The sequence below is a fragment of the Myotis myotis genome, unplaced genomic scaffold (assembly GCF_014108235.1).
Source record: "Myotis myotis isolate mMyoMyo1 unplaced genomic scaffold, mMyoMyo1.p scaffold_m19_p_23, whole genome shotgun sequence".
Taxonomy (NCBI): domain Eukaryota; kingdom Metazoa; phylum Chordata; class Mammalia; order Chiroptera; family Vespertilionidae; genus Myotis; species Myotis myotis.
In genome coordinates this window covers 1,524,032-1,529,531 of record NW_023416328.1, presented here as the reverse complement: position 1 = coordinate 1,529,531, position 5,500 = coordinate 1,524,032, and the positions used below count along the sequence as shown (strand labels likewise).

At 49.6% G+C, this 5,500-nt stretch overlaps 1 non-coding gene across 1 annotated transcript; it reads right to left on the bottom strand.

Annotated features, from left to right (window-relative positions):
- Positions 1-4,849: 4,849 nt before the first annotated feature.
- On the bottom strand, positions 4,850-4,960 carry LOC118679295. Its single transcript, XR_004975205.1, has one exon. It is a non-coding gene; the product is annotated as a U6 spliceosomal RNA (small nuclear RNA).
- Between the last annotated feature and the right edge of the window lie 540 nt (positions 4,961-5,500).

Here is a 5,500-nt window from a genome sequence, read left to right as displayed (position 1 = left end):
CACGCCCACACTGGGGATCGAGCCGGCCACCTGGGCCTGTGCCCTGACCGGGAATCAAACCGTGACCTCCTGGTTCATAGGTCGACGCTCAACCACTGAGCCACGCCAGCCAGGCACAAAACCCCAAATCTTGAAAGAGAAGATAAATCCGAGGAAGAAGATTCTAGTTATAAAACAACTCACTGACTGGATTAGGGGTTTTATGTGTTTGGCTAATGGCTGAAAAGCAGAGAACAGACATAGTCATTGACACCCTAAGTGCCTTGAAACCATGAGGACAGTACCTGCAGGAATTAGAGTAGTGGTTCTCAACCTTCTGGCCCTTTAAATACAGTTCCTCACGTTGTGACCCAACCATAACATTATTTTCGTTGCTACTTCATAACTGTAATGAATCATCATTACAGTGATGAATCGTCATGTAAATATCTGATATGCAGGATGGTCTTAGGCGACCCCTGTGAAAGGGTCGTTCCATCCCCAAAGGGGTCGCGACCCACAGGTTGAGAACCGCTGAATTAAGGGAATAGCCATGCCTTCGGCATCCTGAGCTGTTACTGAAGAGCTCCTTGCTCTCAGAGCCGAGGGCTTCCCAGCGGCTTCCCACATAGACCCCAGCTCTCATCGTCCCTTCCCTTCATCTTAACCCAGGCCAGCCCTGTCCTTTTAGAATTTCCAAATTTTTCAGCCTGATCCTCCCCTAAGAACAAAGCCACGCACAACTGGCCACAGCTGGAGGCGACACCTTCTGCCCCAGCCTCCTGGCCTGATGAGGAGCTGAGCTGGCTGTGGACAAGCCGAGGGCCTGGAGTCAGACGGCCTGGGGCATACCAGGGCAGGACTTACACTCGGCCCATGGGCAGTGTGGGATGGCTGTCCCCACTGCCCCGGAAGTCCCCTTCCTGGACCTCTTCTCTGTCCCTCCCTGACTGTGGCCCCCGCCTCTACTTTTCTCCTCCCCTTGCTCATGAATCCAGCCTCTTGCCAGCCTACACCAGCGCCCAAGTGAAGAGCCCATCTCTCCTGTCCGGGGGCATTTCACGCCCAGCTTTGTCCTCCCCTCCTGTGTGTGTGGTCCCCTCTGAACGTGCCCACATGACCTTAGGCCACACCCACATTTTGTAGACTAAACAGACCCTCCAAAAGTAAAGATACCAACCCCCAGTGATTCTGGGTGACAGAGAGCCAGTGGCACTGACATCCTGGGCTTCCGTCCCAGTCTCCCTGTTTGGCCTTGATCGTGTGACCTCAGAGAGTCACGCAAATTCTTTCCTCAGCGCCATAAAGTGGTAGCCACACGGCCCATCTTGCTCAAGTGTGATGAGGATGAAGTGAGTTGCTATGAGGGAAAGTATCTTTTAAACAGAAAGGCACGTAAGAAAGAGAAATGATGCTAATACGTTTGCGGAATTCCAGATACCAGCCTGAGTTGGCACAATCTCCTTCTGTCCACTGCAGCGACCTCAAGCGCTGCATGGACCCTTTCTTCCCCTTGCCGGAGAGAAGACACATCTGGATGTCCCGCTGCTCAGAGAGGTTTCCTCCCCACCGGGTTGGACGGTGCCTGGCACCTCGTGAGCCTGTCGCTGTGACCACCTTCTCCTGGGACACCACTCACCCCTCATCCCAGCTCCCTGCTGATGCCCAGGCCCAGGACAAGCCACCAGAAGCCAGCTCTCTGATTGGCCGAGTGAGGTAAGAAATCAGCTTCCCCCAACAAAGCTCTCAGACTCCCCGTCTCATTAAAACGCTTCTAAGAAAACAAAAGGGATTCTGAGGTTGAAAAAGTTTGGGAAATTCTGCTGACCCACAGCTAACCTTTTCCTCTCCCCCACTCATCAAGGAAGGAGGCAGCCAACTGAGTTGGGACAGCACAATAGGGTGTTTTTGTGTTTTGTTTCTTTTAAATATATTTTATTAATTTTTACAGAGAGGAAGGGAGAGGAATAGAGAGTTAGAAACATCGATGAGAGAGAAACATCGGCCTCCTGCACACTCCCTACTGGGGATGTGCCCGCAACCAAGGTACATGCCCTTGACCGGAATCGAACTCGGGACCCTTGAGTCCGCAGGGTGAAGCTCTATCCACTGAGCCAAACAGGTTAGGTCTGTGTTTTTTTTTAATATATTTTTTTATTGATTTCAAAGAGGAAGGGAAAGGGAAAGAGAAATAGAAACATCAACGATGACAGAGAATCATTGATCGGCTGCCTCCTGCACACCCCACACAGGGATCAAATCGTGACCTCCTGGTTCATAGGTTGACACTCAACCACTGAGCCATGCCAGTTGGGCGTAATGGGGTTTTTTAAGGTGATTTGCAAATACACACAAACACGGTGAAGGGTAAAATGAACCCTGGGGTGTGTCGTTCACCTTCAGCAATCATCAGCATTTAAGAACAAGGAAGACCGGGGGTTTGGGAAACCTCCTGATCTCGGAATTCCAGTCCCACCACCAGTTAGTGCGGGACCCTGCACAAGCTGTTCAGTCTCTGAGTCTGTGTTCTCCTGTATTAAGTGCAAATGTTACCTCAAACCGGAAGGGACTGTTCTAGAGTCAATGAAATAAGTCAGTTCTGAGGCACTGGCTGAATGTCCCAAGGTGAGTGCTCAGTAATAGTAACAGTCATTGCCCTAACCCAGTGGTCGGCAAACTGCGGCTCGCAAGCCACATGCGGCTCTTTGGCCCCTTGAGTGTGGTTCTTCCACCAAATACCACGCGTGGGCGCGCATGTACAGTGCGATTGAAACTTCGTGGCCCATGCGCAGAAGTCGGGATTTTGTGGAAGAGCCGCACTCAAGGGGCCAAAGAGCCGCATGTGGCTCTCGAGCCGCAGTTTGCCGACCACTGCCCTAACGGGTTTGGCTCAGTGGATAGAGTATTGGCCTGCTGACTGAAGGGTCCCAGGTTCGATTCCCGTCAAGGGCATGTACCTTGGTTTCGGACACATCCCCAGTTAGGGGATGTGCAGGAGGCAGCTGATCAATGTTTCTAACTCTATCCCTCTCCCTTCCTCTCTGTAAAAAATCAATAAAATATATTTGAAAAAAATAGTAACAGTCCTTGCTTAGAAGCAAGGTAGTCCAGGCTGAGTGTGTGGGTTCTGGCGCCAGATTTCCTGGGTTTGAATCCCAGTTCACACTGCTTCCTAGCCGGGTGACCTTGGACAAGTTGCTGATCCTCTCTGTTCCCCAGTGTTTTCATAGCAGTGCCTGCCTCCTGAGCGTTTTGGTAGGAGAACTTTTCCCCTCTTCCCATCTCTCAGTGGTTTAGCTGGTCTAATAATGACATTGACACAAAACAGATTAACAGGAAAAACATTTAACTTAGCACATAAAGAGATGAGTCATCATATCTTTGTCATCAAAACAGGCGGCTTTTAGACCATTTAAAAAAGAAAATAAATTTGTGAAGAATTGACCAAACAAAGGGTTTAGGTTTGCTTATAGTCTTTTCAAGCCTAAATTTTCTGTCTCTGGTGAGAAGGATGCCTTCTACCTGCCTCCTACAGGGAAGGTACCTTCACGGGAGAGAGTGACTTCCTGCTTTCAGGATGCTAAAGGGAGGATTCCTTCTCTCTAAAGCCCCCAGTTGCCTTCCATCACCCTTAGCTCAGCGTGTCCTCCTTGCACAGGCCGTTTCTCAAGAACTTGAACTCAGAATAACAAACCAAAGTGGCACATTTGGGGCTGGTATAATTTGCTCCCCTTTAGCCGTGAAGCGCAGTGGGGCTCGGCCTTGGCGGCTCAGGGGTTGAGTGTTGACCTATGAACCAGGAGGTCACGGTTCAGTTCCCAGTCAGGGACATACCTGGGTTTCTGGCTCAATGCCCAGCAGGGAGCGTGCAGGCGGCAGCCGATCCATGATTCTCATCATCGATGTTTCTATCTCTCCCTCCCGCTCTGAGATCAATAAAAGTATATTAAGAAGAAGAAAAAAGAGCAGTGGGAACAGTGCTTGGCAGGTAGTGGGGGCTCAGTACTGAATTTAATTTGGCATTTTGTAAATCCCATTCACACCTGTAAGCATCTTCCTTCTGAAGTGGAATCTCAGAGTCCCTGTTTGGGGAAATGAAGAAATAAAGTCGGAGGAGTCCCACTCCCACCATCGGTGCTCCTGCCATGATCTCAGCAGAAATGTCAGACCTGTGGCCCCAAGAGTTATGTGCCCTGATTTGCTGGCTCAGTGTGTGGGTCATAGGTTATTCACAGGACACCCAGAAGTTGATGCAACCCTGATAAGCTGGAGTCACAAACCAGGCGGGAGGGTCACGGTGCTCCTCCCCCACCTCTAGCTGAACAAAGGGAATCCCAAATCTTGAAGACCTTTGGACTGAGGTCTGACCCTTCACCAGGAGCCCTGCCACCTGGAAATCCTGGAATGGGGCTCCCGCATGAGTCCATTCCATTATTCTTCGCTTGTGGAGTGAACATAACATGCTGGCACTAGGATGGCAGGATGCAGCATGCCCAGTTTTCTCTGGAACTTCTTGGCGGGTCACATGACACATCTGGGCTTTCTTTCTTTTCTTTTTTTAATATATATTTTTATTGATTTCATAGAGGAAGAGAGACAAAAACATCAATGATGAGAGAGAATCATCGATCGGTTGCGTCCTGCACGCTCCCTACTGGAGATCGAGCCTCCAACCCAGGCATGTGCCCTTGACCGGAATCGAACCCGGGACCCTTTAGTCCTCAGGCTGATGCTCTATCCACTGAGCAAAACCAGCTAGGGCTGGGCTTGCTTTCTTTTTTTTTTTTTTTTAAATCGTCACCACCCAGATGATTTCCAGAGTCCCTTTCAAATCTTGCCTTTTGTGTTTATATAATTCTATTTTTTAATTTTTTTTATGGAACGCTTCACGAATTTGCGTGTCATCCTTGCGCAGGGGCCATGCTAATCTTCTCTGTATCGTTCCAATTTTTTTTAGTATATGTGCTGCCGAAGCGAGCACTAATTCTATTTTTTAAAATCTGAAATTCTGCTATTCTAATAATCCGGTTCTTTTGCCCAAATGAGGGAGCAAGAGAGAAATCGGGGGCCTGTATCTTCCAAAGAGGAACGTGGTTCCCCTCACCACCTGCATCTGCCCACCTTCTACATCCAGATGTTTACAGCAGCCGAAACCACAGCACTTCCTTAGCTTTCAGGCAGCGTGGCCAGCTGACCTTTTGCTTTGTTTATTAGGAAGAAAAACACCCCAAAATCCCAACTGTCTAAGTCCCAGACACGCTGAACCTCTAACCTCATGGAGGGCAAATGCCCTGAGGCGGTGCCAAGGGGAAATCCCAGAGGCCCCAAGGACACTTGGCCTCCTTTCGACACCCTGGCGACATGATCTGGAAGAGGAAAGCCTCTATTGCCCAGGTTCTGAGCTATTCACACCAGAGTCCAGATACTGAGTTTAAAGTATCTGTGTGGACAGGCTGAGCAGGTAGAAGGAAATTTGGGCCTGAAGCCCATGAGAGCTGAAGAGAAAGGCATTGTGGTTTGG